The sequence below is a fragment of the Amia ocellicauda genome, chromosome 2, assembly GCF_036373705.1.
Source record: "Amia ocellicauda isolate fAmiCal2 chromosome 2, fAmiCal2.hap1, whole genome shotgun sequence".
Classification (NCBI taxonomy): Eukaryota; Metazoa; Chordata; class Actinopteri; order Amiiformes; family Amiidae; genus Amia; species Amia ocellicauda.
Window position 1 is genome coordinate 48640585 of NC_089851.1, and position 19246 is coordinate 48659830.

At 33.8% G+C, this 19246-nt stretch overlaps 1 protein-coding gene across 1 annotated transcript in view; it reads right to left on the reverse strand.

Annotated features, from left to right (window-relative positions):
• The window catches only part of gli3 (GLI family zinc finger 3), a 218064-nt gene extending 199687 nt beyond the window's left edge, over positions 1–18377 (reverse strand). The window contains exon 1 of the mRNA XM_066687330.1: positions 17994–18377. The gene's annotated coding sequence lies outside the window, so the exon portion shown is untranslated. The remainder of the gene's footprint in view (positions 1–17993) is intronic.
• Positions 18378–19246: the final 869 nt, after the last annotated feature.

Genomic DNA, 19246 nt, shown 5'->3' on the forward strand with positions numbered 1-19246 from the left:
TTTAACTTAAGTTATATGGTTGCTGACAGTGCATTTATTTTCTTGTCCTGCTTTAGTCTTTTCCCAGTTCAACAAAATATAATTTCTGCATTCGTTCCATATTTTCCTTTCTTTTATGTCATCTGTTTTTTTCAGTTTATTTTTTATTTTTATTTATTCTGATGTTGTCTTTTCTTATTCATCCCCACCCCCTTTTCTCTATGGTACTGTAGTATTCATTTCATTAGCCAATGCATTGTATCCTCTGGGAGGAGATGTCGGGAAAAGCAGTGTCACAGCATTCATCATCATTACATCAGCTACGGAGAGGTTCATACTGATGGTTATCAACATGGAGAGTACTCTGATCACTGTGCAAGCAAACATAGCATGTTTAATTTTTAAGAAATGACTCGGGGTATTCAGGGGGTTTGTCTGAGCCACTTTGATCCGCGCTTCTGGGAACGTGCTTCGGGGATACAATAAAACCTCAAACAGCGTGGAGTACGAGGAGCAGCAGCCTGGAATGGGGGTTGGGGGTTGTTGGTGGTTGGGGGTGGGGGGGCAGGAAATCACAGGCTTTTCTCAAGCAGAAAGGACTCTTTATCAATCTTATCAGAAGTCCTTAGACTCATATCTTGGGAATTTAGGAATAAAACAACAAATTCTGTCTTTTGCAAACACATTTACTTTAGAAAATCTGTGCATTGGGGCCATGGGGCGGGTGGGGAAAATAGAGACTTGGGGGGGGGGGGTGAGCAGCAGTGCAACAATATAAATCTCCCGCTGTCGTTGAAAGTGGGTGTCTGCTCACCTGCAGGGTTGAAGGCTTTGTGTTTTATCTGTTTGGTTTGTTTCTTTTTCATTTTAAACCGGACTTCACTGGGTTTCCTACTGGGACTGAGCAATGTGAATAAAATAATGTACACAGGGAAGGCTTTTTCCTCTGGAAAAGGAAAGCAGCTTTAGACTTGTTCATCCCCCAAAGTCCTAAAGGCCCTGCCTTTTCAGAATGAAGCTTTTACTCCTTCCAAGAATCCCTTAAAGGATCATTAGGCCTGTGAGGGTTATTAAGAAAATAAGAGAATGATCAGGTGGACTGTATTTATACATTTAAATGGTTTTAAAGCAGGGCTGTTTTCACTCTTTCTTGTGGCTGAATTGAGCTCTAAAAACCAATTTGATCCATATCTTTGTGCTTTATTCTACCTGCACTGTGTATGGTAGTATAATATCTAACACAAATATCCAGCCTTCCCTTTTATGTGTAATACAATTTATATTTATGCACTGCAGAAGTGACAAATCACAAGGCCAGGAACAAATTTAAACAAATGTGGATATTCTAAAATCGGGGGGGGGGGGGGGGCGGTCCTTCTTTAGCCTTTTCAAGGGCAACTTTGGAATTGGCTTCCATAACCAGTTAGCTGCTTCCAGTATTTCTAATAAGATTATCCTTGTGTGCTTCTGCATTTCCCAGACCTTTCCACTTAAGATGCTTTAGAGAACTGGTATGGGACCAAATGCATTTTATAACAGAATGAGCTGGGAACATCTTACATTTGTGGGTAACAAACAGACATGATGTAATCTTAATACTTACAAAATTCTTTGCCCTTGCTACTATGTAGATAACAGCGAAAAAAAAACACACACATCAATAAACCTTTAATGTTGCTAAGTCTTGTGAATGTACATGTAACAGATTTTTTGTTCGTTATTGATGTACTGTTAGTACAAATATCAAAAGCACTTGTCTCTTGAAAAAATATTATAACACAAAAAAAATACATCAGACATCACTAATTTATATTTCAGTCCTGTTTATATGATGTCTGTACCAAACTATAAAATTACATGTTCAATAATTCCAAATTTTATACATCATTTTCATTATATTAAAGTGAAGCTATAATATAGAAGCTATAAAAGAGACCTCTCTTAAGACTTTGAAGTAGCGTACTGTAAAATGGGAGGAGATATACCGTACAAAGTGGCAAGATTTTAAATGTAAGGGAGGGCACCCAAAACCCATTTTCAGGAAATCAGACATGCTTTTAGCAGAGGCTGGGTCTATACTTTAGCCCAAGGCATGTGTTTTATGAACATATAAACTTCAGAAAATAATACGACATTCAGTCAATTGTTATTAACAAATTAATTCCATTACAATATTTCAGCATGTACAGATTATTATGTTCTTTCTCTAATTAAAGCTGGTTTTGTTAAATGTGAAGGACTGTTCTATAGGAAGAAGCAAAACATTACGATCATTTTCAAAAGAACATTTAAAGACAGGGTACCTTTGTGAATAAATCAAGATGCAGCTAAAAATAAATGGCAAAATTGAAATACAGTGCAAATGCTGTTCTTGTACCACAATAATGGGCAGCACAATTATTTTACTCCCTAATTTAGCTCATTTAAGCTGATTCACTACATTTAGTATTTTCCCATGGGCAAATTCTTTTAACAAAGTATTTACATTTTTAGAACTGGCAACTGTTTTACCACAGCCAAATTAAATTCAGCCCATTCAGCTTCTATACTATTCAGACTGACCTGGGAAAATGAAAAGCATGTAATATGTCACCAGAGATTGTTTGTTATCAAGGTCTGTGATCTCTGTTCACAAAAACAAAATTGAAATAAATGCACTTAAGCACCAACTGGAAATGAAGAATGTTCTACACTTGCAGATGTATTTGTTTCATGGGATATTGAATTCCCAGCTGGGCAGGTATGGGAAAAATTTGTAATATTGATGTTTAACCAGTGACTAGTTCCACCCCTACTGCAGTCTTATCTGAATCTGTTAACACATTTCATTCTGGCAATGTTCTGTGAGGTTGTAGTGTGGTTGAATTTAGATTTTGTAAAATATATTTTATACATATTTCAGTAATTGGTTCCTGAATCTGCTAATGTGTTCTCTGATTGTTGCAGTTAAACTGTATGCACAATTCATAGATCTCTAGAATTTCAAGTGCAATCCTATCTTTCTGTACATATATATAAGTACACTTAAAAATAATTATAATAAAATTATGAAAAAAGTATATATTTTGTCATTGGAGAAAAGCAGACGGAACTGTGCATCACTTTCAAACATGGTTAAGAGAAAAAATGCAGAAAAATAACAATAGTGAAAAGCAATGTGGCAGACATGCATGCAGTTCAAGCAGCTCCAAACTGGTGAGTCTCACTGATGTTTTCTGTTTTGGGATGATGCATACAGTCTACTTCTTAGGCTGTAGTAAATCAGAGCTGCAGACATAATTTTGGTGGGTTTAGGGTAGAGCCCGACTGATACAATTTTTTGGGTCCAATACCAATAGTTGGGGAAAAACATTTCCAGATTACGGATATATATCTGCTGATATTTACTTTTGTGTTAGCATGCAAAACAGACATTTTCTATCCATCAAAGAGAAATTCTGACAAATATGCAGTGAATGCAGGATTTTTGTATTTGAATAATACACTTCAAGTTAACACATATTTTCCACAAATCAATAAATAACCACAAATCAAACATTGCAAAAATAAATATATTAGAATATAGCAAAATGCATGTTCTAAACCAGGGGTGGGGAACCTTTTTCCTATCAAGGGCCATTTGAGTGAAATGTATTCACGGGCCACAACCTTAATTAATACACCTACATCAAAACATTTATACAGATGAAACTTACATTCTAATGTAAGAATAAATCACTTTTTTCTAAAAGCACACACTGCAGTCAAAACATAAATAACTATATAGCCTACAATAAGCAAAAAGCTGAAAACGGCATACAATAAGCTAATGAAACAAGTGTAAACGTAAATATTGGAATAATGCTCAAAAGCAATATTTTATAGTTCAAAAATAACAATTGCATTTATCAAAACATAATTGTACACTAAAGTAAACATTTTCAACACTGTGTAAACTTTGTTTTCAACATACAAAGCTACAGTTAATAAAATCAGTGTATCAATAAACTATTTACTATATATTTAGCCTGCATACCTGACAGCTCAGGACAGTCCACACAGGACACGTTTCTGCATTTTTCCCTGCAGGAGCTTATACCTCACACTGCATTTTGACAGCCCTCTACAGGTGAACACTTTTACTCCATGAATATATAGCATCGCAATAAATGCTCCTCCGCTGATAATGTCCATGAACCATTATTTTGCATGCGATGTGCCTGCGCTATTGCACTCTGTACTATGTGTAGTAGCAATAGCGTATTAATCAGTAGAGTAAAAGCACTCGGTGCCATTTGGACCTGGCGTTTCACTCGCAGTGTTTTCACAACACTGGCACAAACCCACAAATCATCGTCATCATTCCCAGTATCACTGATGCCCCTCAATCAGTCATGTTCATATACACGCCATTTCCAAAACAAGCTCTCTTCAGTCTCCGTTTCGAATCCATGTTTATTTGTGGGTAATCACTGTATCCACTCAATCTGACTACAGTTGTAAGAAAACACCTGTAATGCTGTACAATGCGTGTGTTTTTCAAGCACATGAAAGACTGTAGACAGGTAGAGATCGCCACTTGAGCGCCAGACAGACTCTATTGTAAAGGGCAGGCAGGATCATGGGTTATATTTGAGTGTATTTTAATGACCGTTGAAAATAACCCGATTTTGGCTATATGTGTTTATAACTTATTTATTTTCGTGTTTATGCAGATAAAACATAGTAGAGATGTTTAATACATAAGCTCGGCGCTTCTAGTGTTAAGTGTATGTCACAGAAATTATTTTTTCAAAAGGACTCTAGGGCCAGAGCAAACAGCCTCAGGGGCCGTATACGGCCCGGAGGCCGGACGTTCCCCACCCCTGTTCTAAACATTAGAACAAAGCACAAGGTATATGAACAATTTCACACACAAATAGAAAAATGTGCATGTTCTATACATTAGAACAAAGAATAAGATATTGTTGGCCTAGCTGATATTAGCATTTTACACACGTCAGGTTCTCCTCAGGTCCTCAGTGGTCAATACTGCCGATACAACAGTGGCAGGTTATAGTGCTGGCCAAGCTTCTCTGCATTTTCTCCAAGAGGGAGCTCTGTTTTTTTTTTAATGTCCTCAAAAGTGTAACTTATTTACTGCATATGTTAGACATATTGCAATATGAATCACAGGCAAAACATGACATAGGATTTGAAATAGTTTTATAAATATCGTGTATATTTTCAGTTTTATCCAACATTGTCTCAGACGTGCATTTTTATCTCAAATTTTCTTAAGATTTTTTACTGTTATCTGAGCTTGCTTGTCAATTGGAGACTGATATCCAGTCAACATCTTCAACAAACATTTACTGTAATTTCTTTTAGTCATTATTGTGAATTTTGAAAAGCAATTTAATTAACTTTTCAGTAAAAATGTGCTTCAATTTCATAGTAATCTATAGTCATGATGAGAATAAACACTAACCAACACCATGGATACTCAAACGCAGCACAGCTTTCAAAAACACTTTTTATTGGTTTAGAAGGTTTTAGTAAAACAAATTTGTATTGGTTTATAAGCCCTTTGTTTCCAATGGGTGTGTTTTTGTTTTACCGCGGCACAGTGCACGCCACAATTTCGCATAAGAATCACTGGAGTCGGAAGCATCCAGCGGAAAGCTAAAACACCATAACTAGGCCTATGTTAAAACAATAGTAAATTAATATAATAACAACTGTAAAACCAAATAAATGTTTATTTTTATATTTATTTATAAATAAATAAAAAATGTGTCTGAAATTTGAAAAAAATATTTAGCCAATAGTTTGACAAAATGTATCAGTGCATTTTTGGAGGAATATGTGCTGCTATTTCTGTAAAAGGCCAATATCGGCCGATAATATCAGTGCTCCGATATAGCCTACGGGCCCTAGTTTATGGACTATCTCGCTTTAGAAAAATGTTTGTATATGCGGGACATTGTAAGTTGGAGTTCTCCGTATATGTAATTTCACAAAGCTTATTTTAAAATGTTTTGACAATATCCCTTGGAGTCTACAAATTATGGTTGCCACAACTGAATATTATTCTGTGTTAAAATGCTACACAATGTTATTTCTTTAGCTGGCAAGCTGTTGCGGTATGTATAACTAGTAACTAAAATAATATTCTTCCTTGCTAAGTGGGGATAAAGGGCATTCCAGCTGTGTCAGTTGCATGGCTCAGGGTCAAACTCTCTCTAAATGGGGAGATACATATCCAAAACCAACCCCCTGGCTAGAAAGGCCTATGACATGTATGCCTATGTATAAACATACTGTCTGCACTAAGGGGGAACTTATTTAGATGTATAGCAGGTCTGACTTACAAGCAGGAGATTGACTGAGAAGAGATTGTCACACCAGGTCCACCAAACATATACCAAATGGTGCTCAAGTGGAAATACTTATTCTGCACTCTGGACACTTTTACCACACAAAACCAGAAATCTGGTTTCCAACTATTTCCACAGCAAAAACATTGATGCCTTTGGTACAGCTGCAAATACTTATTAAGCCTATTAAGCTTTATTTTTGTTACAATACAAGTCAGAGGACTTTGAGCATGACTGTGCCTTCAAATCCATACAATATAATACTCCAACAAGTGTAAGTACTGTTTTTATTTCTTCAGTCCGTGCTAAAACACAGAGCTGAGGTTTCTGCAATCACCCTTAGCTGTCAAAATAGAAAACAAGTGATTCCCCCAGATGGCAGTCATTTTTTTTATTTGTTTATTTAAGTGATGCAACTGACCTGGAAACATTGTGCATTGTATTTCAGTATGCAATAAGAAGGAATAAAAAATCAGACACCTTAAAAATGGAATTTATTGCATCTAGGATTATATTTTGATCAAGTCTTAGTACTTCAGTAAAACTTAAAGACAAGGCTGGCTGCAAAATGATTTTGCATATGATCAATTTAAAAAAGAAGGATACAAAAGGGAGATGGTAAATCAAAGCCCTTTATACTTCTCCCTTCAGGAGTGTACTTATGTCCTTTAAGAAAACACACAACATGGAATATGCACCAATTAGTAAGCCAACATAAAACATAAATTATGACACTTCAGAAATATTTCCTGAGTGCAACTACAGGTATTATTCATAGGTATTATTCACTAAACATCCAACATTAATTTCCTCAGCATGTTTGTAAAAATAACTTTAACATTAAAAGTTTTAACATTATAATAACATCTGCATATTTAAAAAAATACAATTCCAAGATTTGGTCCAGGCCTTAGTTGTCTGTAGTGCTAATGTTGACCATATAATAATTGCGCATTATGACTAGTGAAGGTATTTAGAGGCTCACTTTTTCCTCTCTGTGAACAGTTTACCATTTTGTCATTTGAATTAACATGAAACATTTGCAAAGGGCTGCAGAAGCTTGATTAATGATAGCCAAATCTGCCTATGATAAGTTAAATAGCTACAGGCAACAATAATGTGAAATAAACAAAATAGGCAATCAGCTAGGCAAAACAGCCCTATTATCAGCCCCATTAGGACCCTAAGTGAGAAATTATTCTGCCTGAACACAGATCTATTTATCAAGTGTTAGCAATGTCTCCCTTAAGAAGTATAATGTTTACTTAAAGACTCTCCTGGAGATTTCTAAACGGAGTTATTACCGTCTTATTAATTCCCACACTAGCACTCAATGCCTGAGTTAAACAAGATCATGGATAAATCAGGCCAAAAAAAATGTTCATGCACAATACTACAATGATAGTGGAGTCTAACCATCGGTTTATCAAGTGCTTACTATTTCCCTGACAACATGGACTTTAGTTAATAGTGCATTTCACTGCTTCACAGTGAGTGTATAAAGTGCTTTTGACAAAAAGGAGTTCAGAATTACATTTACCAAAACAATTACCAAATTGCTCCTTCAAGCTAAAAGTTGCAGTCTGAAAAGTAATGTAAAAAGGAAAGATAAATACAAAAAACAGACAACCAGCACTCCAGAATTAGAAAGGACGGCCTCTATTTGTTTATATTATACAGACCATCAAAGTTCTCAGGGATTCAGTATGAACTCAAAATGTAAAGTTCTGCATATATATATATATATATATAATGTTTCCCACAGCTATATTGGCCAAAAAACCTGGCCAAAAAACAGTGCCACCTGGCCAAACTAATGCATGAATGACGGAAAAACGCTCCACCCCCTGCTCTCGTTTGCTAAGGGTACCCCCCCGCTCTCATTCACTATGGCTACAAGCCCCCCAACCCCCCCGTCCCCTCAACAAATCTGAAACCGCCATACCTATGCAATTTTCTGGGGGAAACCCTGTGTATTTAATACTGTGCTATAACAATTCTTACCCTCGTGGTCTATAGCAAAATCTCTTCAAAGGGGTAATAAGTAATGTAATTTTGCATTATATTTTCGGAGAATTTCCGAAAATAATCAAAGTCAAGTATTAATTAATCTTAAATTATTATTATTATTATTATTATTATTATTATTATTATTATTAATTAATCTTAAATATAGGATTTTAGAATAGGAATATAGAACTATAAATATAGATATTGGATTAACAATATCCCATTACTGCTAGTTAAAAATTGTTACATTCTAAAAGGTCAGTGATCTGAAACTTATTAACTGACATACATGCTGTCAACATTGACAACATGACATGCTGACATGCTGTTTCCAAGTATACAGTAAAGTTTGTGTGTTTTAACAAGCACAGTCTCAAAATAAAGATCTACAAGAAAATCAGAGGCTTACATTTTTAGGACACACACTTTTTAATCTGAAATATATAAGAAATATATATTAACTGCAATTTTGTTTTTATTTATTATTTTCTGATATATTACTTTAATATATTAAAAAGGTATTTTACAAATAAATACCATACATATATGAAGAGGCAGTAAAAACATCCTCTATCTTGGTAACTCAGCTGAATCAACTGGAATACATTTCTCTGTAGTATTGTTTTGGGTGTGAGTACTTTCAAGTACAACTGTACATTTATTTGTGTATATATCGATATACATCTTGTATATGTATAGCCTATATATGTGCCTGTGTATGTATGAATATAGACAATGAATGCCTTTAAGGCACAATAACTTGCAAATAAAATAAGTGTGTTTATTTACTTAAACTGTAAAAAAACAAAATTATCATTGATAGGTGTAATAAAATGAAATAACACTTATAGGTCTTTGTTGCCTTACATACTGTGTACAAATATTCTCCAATTAGATCATAAGCACATTAAAAAAAGTAACAAAAATGGCAATTAATTCTATTATCTATGCCTCAGGTTAATTGACAAACATAAGGAACATCTGCTGCCACTGTACTGTTGTAACAAGGATAATAAGTGCACCAATTCATAGAGACACAGTTAAAGATGAATCAAAGAAACAGCATGCTTAAAGCTTCATGCTAAATAATTTCCCCCTTTTTGTTCTGACAGTATGAAACTGACTGGCTTAGAGCACAGCAATCTGGCACCATTCTACCAGAAAGGGCCTCGGAGCCATTGAAACCCCAGGATCAGGAATCACACACAGGGCCTCACAACATGGCATCGCCTTTAACACAAGGTATTCCTGGTACCACACTTGGCTCTTGTCAGCCTCAGGCACAGCATAGCACAACAAGAGAACTGTGAACCCCTGGAATTCAGTGGAACCCAGGTAACAGATGCAACTAAAATGCATATATGTATACAATAATAAGTTAAAATAGTTTATCAGAAAAAGATTCAGCTAACTATGCACCTCAAGATACCTCAATATTTGTATTTTTGTGACTACTAATGGATATACTATCACAGAAAAAAGCTCATTCTCCGTATTTAAAATTAGGAAAATGCAATAATTTTTGGTAATAATCCTATTTCATACAAAATCAGTGACCAGGCAACTGAAAAAAGTTAAAGATGAAGAACATCTGTAAAAGGCTCTAAAGCCTTAACTAACACACAGATAATAAGCAGAGAATATGTATATTTTCACATCAATATTACATTTCTCCATCCAGTCTGTCTTGCCATATGCATATACACACACATACAACTACATTAAAGAAAATATAAGGTAATATATAAGGCTAAATATAAGGCTAAATCTGAAAATTAAATCAAAATGCCTTTCTTTAAAAATAAAAAAATAAACCAAAAGAAAAACACCAAAAGATTAAATTTACCTCAATCAGCTAAATGTAAAAGTACTCACAAAGGGTTAAATAATGGGGTATAATAAATAATTCTCATTTTAATATAAATTTTGCTTTTGAAAAAACAATCCACACTGTTAAAAACAATTAAACATTAATGATAACAGCCAAATCTGTTGATACTCATTTCTGTTGCAAATACTTGCTTTATCAATATCAAATTAATTACACAAATGCACACTACAAAATGTATATCTTATATTTAAGGTGAGGCCTATTTCGATTAGAATTTTGCTTTCTATGCAGATTATCTTTTATATGAATATAACTAACTCATTATACAAACAGGGTCAAACAGAGAAGAAACAGTACATTCTTATGAACATCATTTTTAAATTGTGTCATAAATTCAGCCATCACTGTTCTAAACATTGCTAATTTAATTGTATTACTGTTTCTTAATGCGCCATACAATTTTTTAACTTCAAACAGCAATTTTCTCATCACGATGCTCCTGTAGTCTCCATCATATTCATTCTTTTGATTACACATTTAAGAAGCTACCAGTATGGCTTTCACTGCAAGGCTATCCACGTTTAAAAATCAGCAAGTCACTGCAGACCACAATAATAATGTACATTAGTGTTCTTCATTGAAAAGCCTAGGGCCATTGGCGGCCCCTGGTGGACTTCAGTGTGGCCCATGCTGTCACATCCTGCTATCAAACACAACGGTTTAAAATAAGTGTTCCAACGCATAGAATACAAGTAACATAACTACATCAGTAGGTGGCAGTATACAAAAAAAATGTGTTTTGCTTGCACAGGCCGTCAACCACAACAAAGTAGTTAGTAGCAGCCATCATGGAGTAAAGTTTTAATAGTTTATGGAAATGTTGAAATTTCCATTAGAAAATCAAACAGTCAAAAAGATAAAACAGACAATGCTGTTGAAAAAGAGGCAAACAAAGAGGCACAGCCCAATAAAAAAAGAAAAAGAAAAATGGATGGACAATTTTTTTCTTTGTACTGAACGAATCTGGCACAAAGCCACTTTGTTTAATTTGTAATCAGTCATGTTCTGTTTTTAAGTGCAACAATCGCAAACGCCATTACACAAAAACACATGCCGATTTTAGGGTAAATACTCACCTGGTAGTACCTATGGGAAAATGTAATCAAGCAACTCACCACTTTGCAAAAAGGCCAGCAAAAATTTATTCAAAGATATAGGTCTGTTTTTGAGAGTTTGACAGAAGCATTGTTTGAAAATAGTGTGGATTTTAGCAAAACACAAGAAAGTTTTTACCGATGCAGAGATTGTCATGGAATGCTTTGTGGAATAATAAATGCATTAAGGATTGCATTATTTGTCTTGTAGGCGGCCCTCACACTGATGTCGTATTGGACAAAGTGGCTCCCGTCGGAAAATTAGTGAAGAACACTGATATACATATGAATATGTATTTTCCGCATGTGTACTTTGGATAGTCACATTTTGCTTTATTTAGCATTTCATGTAATCAATATTTAACTATAGTTAAACATGTAATTATTCTTTTTCACTTTTGATAACAGGTTATCTGTTAGGGAAACATTGGAACATTAATAACAGCATACTAACTTTATTTTGTTTTTACAGATTAGTAACTTCCAATTTATTTATTTATAAATGTGAGTATAAATTTGTATCTCTTTCTTTATTAAAAAATCTCATCACATATCATATTAAATTAAAATGATGATTCATCCATACACATTGTAGGAATTTTAATAAAGCTCTTTTACTAAGACAAAAAAGTTGTCATTAGCATTAACCAAAATACAAAGAGCAACCTAAGTAATTTTACCTTGTAGATATGCATTTTTACAATCTTTTTATAATACTAACCACAATTGTGTAATCTTAAAATAAAGATTAAAAAAAATGACTTTGTATATTCTGAAGTCAAATATTTTGTGTATGCCTCTGTGTATACATCTTAAAGAACAATAAACTGTCTAGTACAGAGTAGCTGCACACAGGCAGAGAGCTAGCATTTCTCTAGATAGCAGAACATTTGCTAGGCACATCATAGAACTGTACAGGTGAAGTAATATAATCAGAAAAGACAGGGATTTAAAATACCACAAATCCACAGTTTATAAATAATTCTGAAAGCTAACAGCTATCTGTAGTTGATTCATAACAATGCTTAACTGGGGACTTTGGAGTTTACTGTGTCCCTGTATGTTCAACTCAATTAAAATGTGGGCTTTTGTAGTTTTCATGTTCTTTTGTATGTTTTTCTACTAAAAGCTGCCTCTTTGCACAAGAGAAATTGATATGTACTGTACATAACGGACCAAAATCACAGTTAAGATACCGGTCTACTGTATACCACAGAAAAACTCCCTCTAAATCCCATCTGAAAAGGAGGTTTCTAAAGAACACAGGGCTTACAATGAGCTAGAAGGTATGAGGACTCACCTCTTAACCAGCCAAGTGGAAATAAAAGTAGTAATTCGACAAGTCGGCCAAGTGCAAACACTTTCTGAGCAGTAATGGTGTGAAAAAGTGTTGGGCACTGTAGCCTACAGGCAGCAATACTGCACTGATGACTAATAGCCAAGCCATATAGACAATGAGTTTGGAGCTTGAAAACTAACAGAAACCATGCAACACCTTGACAAATGGCCCTTCACAATTCCATTCATGAGTAACCTTTATACACAAAATTTGCTCAGGTTTTCAAAGGACTTGTATGACATTTGGGACTGGACATTGATTTTTCTATTATTATTATTATTGTTGTATTTATTATATCCAATTACATTTTTTAGGTGGTTTGTATACTTCTAGCTAGCATAAAGTGGCTTAATATGTAACCAGGGGGATGTCCCAAGTGCTGGGTTCCTCCAACATTGGGCTTTGTCTTAAAGCATTGTTTAACAATCACCACAGCAGATTCCCTGCTGAGTATTGTTAAAACAGTTGCACACAAGCAGTGTTTTAAAAGGTATTTTGCATTTGAAATACTGATTAGTCTTCAAATGGCATTGCTGAAAAGAGGCCTTTCAGAGATGGACTTTTTTTTTGGACAATTTGCTCAAATAAAATAGTCCTTTTTCTAAAAGATCAGGTAGTATTAGTGTCTTATACAGACTGTCATTACTTTTCTCATACTAAAAAGCTTTTGCACAAAGCATACAAAAGAACCCTGTATCTACGTTCCACCTCCATGGAGGGATATATGTATGATATGTATATTAGATAAAATATATCAGTAGTTTAATAAACAAATTCCTAATGAGCATGCAGCTTCTCTGGTTCTTTTACATAATCTTATAATATAATATTTTTCTTGAAATAAATTTTTGTCTATTCACAACCATCGTTCAAAATAATATATTTTATTAATTTAGTAAACCATTAATTAAATTTAATAATAATAATTAGAACTTCTATGATTTATTTCTCAAATACTTATTTTTTTCACAGCTCAGAAACTTTTTCATGGTACTTCAAAACACGTTAGAACAGTTGTGCTGTATTTCATTACATTAAAACCATTTAAAGATTTTATTTTAAATATATATTTTATTCACTCATTCAACTTTTTATAATACTGTACCTATAACTACTGCAGTGCATAATTCAATTGCATCAGTAAAACTATGTATATCAGACACACACAACAATAAATTAAACAAACAGTGGCTGTATTATTTTTTAACGTAGGCTGCAAGCTGACTACATTTCAGTAAAGTGTTACATATACAATCTGTATAAATTATTGGGCAGGGTAGTTTGAAAATGACAACTAGAGATCAAAGTATTTGCATTTTACTAGCAAATTACAGTATTACACAGCTATGATGATAAACTGACATTATGTAAACATTTTGTTTTCAGTTTTATTACTGTGCTGTAACAAATGGTATTTTAATTATGCAAAATGTCACACTGCTTGTTTATCTTTCAAAACTTTACAGTAAAGGAGATTAACAATATATTGTGAACCGCTGTGAACTTCTAGCTATATATAGCTATACATAGGCTACATACATACACACACACACACACACTAGTGGTATTCATTTTGTTTTCAGATTTCAGTGTTAATTCGATAACCCTTTTTAAGTAGGTTTAGGTCAAGGAAATAAAACATCAATTTGGCCTTGGAAACAGGTAAACTGGCCATTTTCCTGCACCAAACTACATTTTGTGGCTGACCCCTGGAGTTCATGGGGGCCAGTTATTCCAGACAACCATCTAAAAGTTGCCTTTAGCAGCTACTAAAATTGCAGAAGGGGGTCTTACAACAGGAAGCCCAGAGAGCTTGTAAAAATGCTGCTGGAGCCAGGAACACATAGCATATTTAATCTGCAAACGAAGAGAGTCTACAATGATTTCAGCAAGATCTGAGGCATGCCCTCAAGGTTTTGCTGGGATCTGGGATTAGGGGATTGATAAGAAACCATGGTGCCCATAGACATGTTTTTCTTCTGCAGTTAAACACAAATGTGTTGAGACACTTGACTGCTGCTTGGTGTTACTGCTGAACTTTTATGAAAGCTGTGGAGCTCCTTTTTTTTTTTGCTGTCAATATATCAAAGTTAAAAATCATCAAAGTGTAAAATTTCATTTTAAGTCCTTCCAACACTACAACTCTATTTCAGACGGCTGTTAACAAAAAAAGCAAAGTATAATAATAATAATAACAACAGAAGCAACAACAATAATAATCATCATAATAACATAAATAAAAGAGAGCACAGCATTGTGCAATTGTCACCATCTCTGATTCTGTGGAATGGAATGTCTATCAAAAAACAATGCAGCCCTAAAATGAAGAACATTGAAAGGTGCAAACACTGAAAAAGTATTGCAACTGTAGTGAAGACTGTTACTTCTTAGCTGCATACAATTAAATTAAGTATAACAATGTCAAAAGGATTTACCACAAATGCATGGTCAAAATCAACGATTTGGTCGTAACAAGAGCATTTGTTTGAATTTATACCAAAATGTTATTCTGCCCTCAAAGGTTTGTTTTTCTACAGTTTCCTACTGTTCAACCTGTTTTGAAAACAAATTAATATATTATTAGTATTACTGATGAATAGCAATTTAGAAGGTAAGCTTCTTTAAGTATGCAGTTGCCAGTGAAAAACCCTTCTTCAAAGTATCCCTTAACTAGGGATTTACAACAACTGCATAAAGAAGAAAAGGTTGACTTTTAAGATAATCTATTGCAGTCCAAAAGCATTAACATTCTATTAGTGAGGTTTTCCTGGGGATATGAGAACCTATCAATTCACCCTTGCAGCTTGGTACACAAGAGCTCTGCATATTTTAATGTTAAGGTAGAGTTTTTGAAAGATAAACTTCCTATTGCTGCTATCTGATATACGCTTATGAAATAAGTACTCTGCATTCCACATAATGTATATGTGTATGTTTGTGTGTAATGAACCTTTTCAGGCTATGCATTTCTCAAAATGTGTGTATGTGGTTATTTAAAAATGGTACTGGAGAATTTTATTTATTTATTTTTAACAGGAAGGTAAAAAAAAAAAATTAATGTCACTCTTTTAATTAATATCCACCTAGTAATTTCAGGTTTCTATTATAAAACATATTGCACACATATATATATATATATATATATATATATATATATATGTGTGTGTGTGTGTGTGTGTGTGTGTGTGTGAATTCCAGGTTCATGGTTTCTTTCTTAGTATTATTTTAATTATACATGTGTAATTATTACTGGTCCATCTCATTTAGTTAATTGATGCAATTATTTGTCACAGTTATTTAGCAACACAAATATTAGAATGTGTTATTTTCTATGAAATAGTGTAACACATGTGATGGGAACACGGCTGGTCTTGACAAGCCCTAAATATAAAATATGGGGCTAAAATTTAGAAACCAAAAATCTAAATAATAATCACATACAATCAACTAAATACAGAATTACACAGGCCTGTTTGTAACATCACTTTAAAAAAATAAAAATAAAAATTGTACTGTATATGATTATTTTATAATATTTAAGATTAAGGTAATTAGAATCAAATGATGTCCTGAAATAAATAGACTATACTATGGATTATTTAAATGTATTACTTTCAAATCATGCACACCATTCCTCCGACATATGTTTAGAAATAGTAAAGCATTATAAATATACATATTGCAGAATATTCATATAACATGTAATGAATACACGTCAAAACCACGCACACGCACACATTGAAATGTATCATGAGACCATAAATCCTTTCTTAGTATTTGGTTTTGTGTCATAAACCTATGGTGAATTTATATTTCAGCTCAATATGAATGCGAACTGGGTTGATTTTGGCAATTCCTTCCTTCATATATCTGAAGGGAACAGATTTAATTTTGGAAGCTGTTAGCATGCCTTAGAAGTTGTTTATGAAACTGTATGCATAGACAATTTAGAATAGTCCAAAGATGAAGAACTACATAAATATAAGAAGCGCTTTTTTACTAACATGACCCATTTTGAAGATATCAAAAAGAAACACAGTACCAATGTGCCTCTACAAAAAAAGTGGAGAAAGTTAAAAGTTCTTCTAAATTAATTAAAATATTATTTTTGTTTTGCACGTTTTCTGTGCATTAAACATTTAAATAATAAAACAAGAACTAAGCAAAAACATTTTACAAATACAAAAGTCAAGGGATTTGTGCCTCAGTTAATTATTTGCACAATGCCACAGAACGATGCAGGCCGTTTTACTTGGTGTGTGCCTCCCCGGACTATTGGAATGAAATCCGAGATATGGATGGATACCAGTCAGTAGACTTGATCTGGCAACCAGAAACAAATCTGGAACAGCTGGCAAAGAATTAAAAGAAAGTTTAAAACAATTACCTTACGCATGGGATGGCAAGTTGCCATATGATTGCAAAAACGGCGCAACACTTACAAAATGCTAAACTTGTCGTTCAGATCCATTTTACAAAGCTTTCCAAATGGCATTATTAATTATATTTGTATTATGTTTATTTTGTGTAGTTTACTGCTATAATAACAGCATATGTAACAGAGGGTTCAATGTTTTACCTGTTTTCAATTTGTCAATCATTTTTAAGTTACACAAGAATGCCAAAAAAAAAAACGCTTTACATTGTGCATTGAACTTTATTGACGTTACAGTTAAGCCATCGTTTATAAATCAATGCAACGAGAAATGAATTTCCTCCCAAACAGGATATAAAAAGTTAATCGATTACAGACACATACTTTTCAGGGAATGCAACTGAAAGTCATAAACATGCATTTCATAAACAAAACTAAGTTCTGAGGATGTGGACTCACTGGAAAATGAAAGTTTAAACCAAGGATATGATTTTTAGTCCATGAGAGACAATATGTTATGCATATCGAATATATTAACTTTTTATTTTTAACTAACATCCATTATAAGAAAATTACTTATTTAAAGTTCTAAAATGTACAATGGTTGATATATGTATATATGCATACACACACACTTTCCAAAAAGTTGATACAATCCTACAAATAACGCTTTTTACAAACGATTTATCTGATCTCATTCATGCAAAACAAAAAACATTTACAGTTAAAATATGTCTATACTGCCAAGTATTTTGGAGTGGGAGGAATCTGGTTTATTTCACTTTATTCTTGTCTATTCAACGTCGCATTTTTGTACAAATCGGCAGACTTGTACTGATGTGTAATTTGATCCATATAACAGACTGCAACAGACATTCGTTAAAAAAAAAAAACTTTAATAGCTCCCAGAACTATGCGCTTCAAAACAAACGTTCAATCAATAGTCTAATTTTAATCTTGTACTTACGTGTTTGAAAGCTGATTTCCCCAGATTGCTTCTTTAACTTTTTTCGCTTGAGCTTTTATTTTCTGATTGCAGATGTTTCTTGAGTTTCGCTTAGCCGAGAATCATGCGCTCTTTCACCAGCTTCACTTTCAGAAACTGAGCGAAACCACTTACCAAGAAAACTTTTCCCTTATTTCCTGCACTAAACTTCAGACTGTATGCACGTATCTACCTTCTTTACGCTGCCTACATACCTGCAAAGAATTTGAGACGGTGTCTCAGCTAAATATTTGTCTTTCGGTAGAGTGTTACTGTATTTAGTGTAAATTTACTTGAGAAGAGGCAACGAGTGGAACTCCAGCTGCTCTCCTCTCCATGACTCCTCCCTTCGGATCTCTCACACTCACTCTCTCACTCTTTCTCTCCCCCCTCCTTTCTCTCCTCCTCCCTCTTTCTCTCTCTCTTCCCTGATCCCGCCGCCTCATAACAATCACAGCACTGCCTCAGAAATGGTTTGATCACTCCGCAATGGGATTTATTCTGCCACTATTTTAGCGCTGATTTAGGAGTCACAGAGGTGATGGTGAAAGTATCTTCAAGTAAAATTTTAAAAATACTTTATTAACCCAATCACTTTATGAACAACGACCATGCTTTCATATGCCTGTAGTAGGCTAGCTATCTTTTACAATTAAAACAAAAAAGCCATCCAAAAAAGGTAACAAATGACTGTAGGAGCTCCAAAATATTATGGTAGGACAAAAACGACTTAGAGAAATGTAAAATGAAAACACCTACTTAAAAAAGTGAGAGTAAATGTAATACTAACCCAATAAATAATTTGTAAATCATAATTATGCCATAATTAAATATATCATAATATAAGAGGCACATTATGGGAACATATTTCTATTCCTGAGCAATGTATTTTCATAATGTATGTAATTTGACTTTTTGTTGGGCATAACATTTACATGGGTTGTACCTTTTTCCAGTTTATAGTATTTTGATGAAGTATATGTCCATTGATTCTGTGTATTTTCTTAGTTAAAAAAAAGCAGTACCCAGCCTGAATGTCTTTGCAAGGATATATATGTATGTATGTATGTATGTATGTATGTATGTATGTATGTATGTATAAACAACACATGCTCTCATTTTTAGCACTGTCCATGTAACTACCCACCACAAATTATATCTATAATTTCAAGGAATCTGTAGTAGTGTTGTTCGTTCTTGTATGATTTAATTTTATATTCTGTGGTATTCTTGTG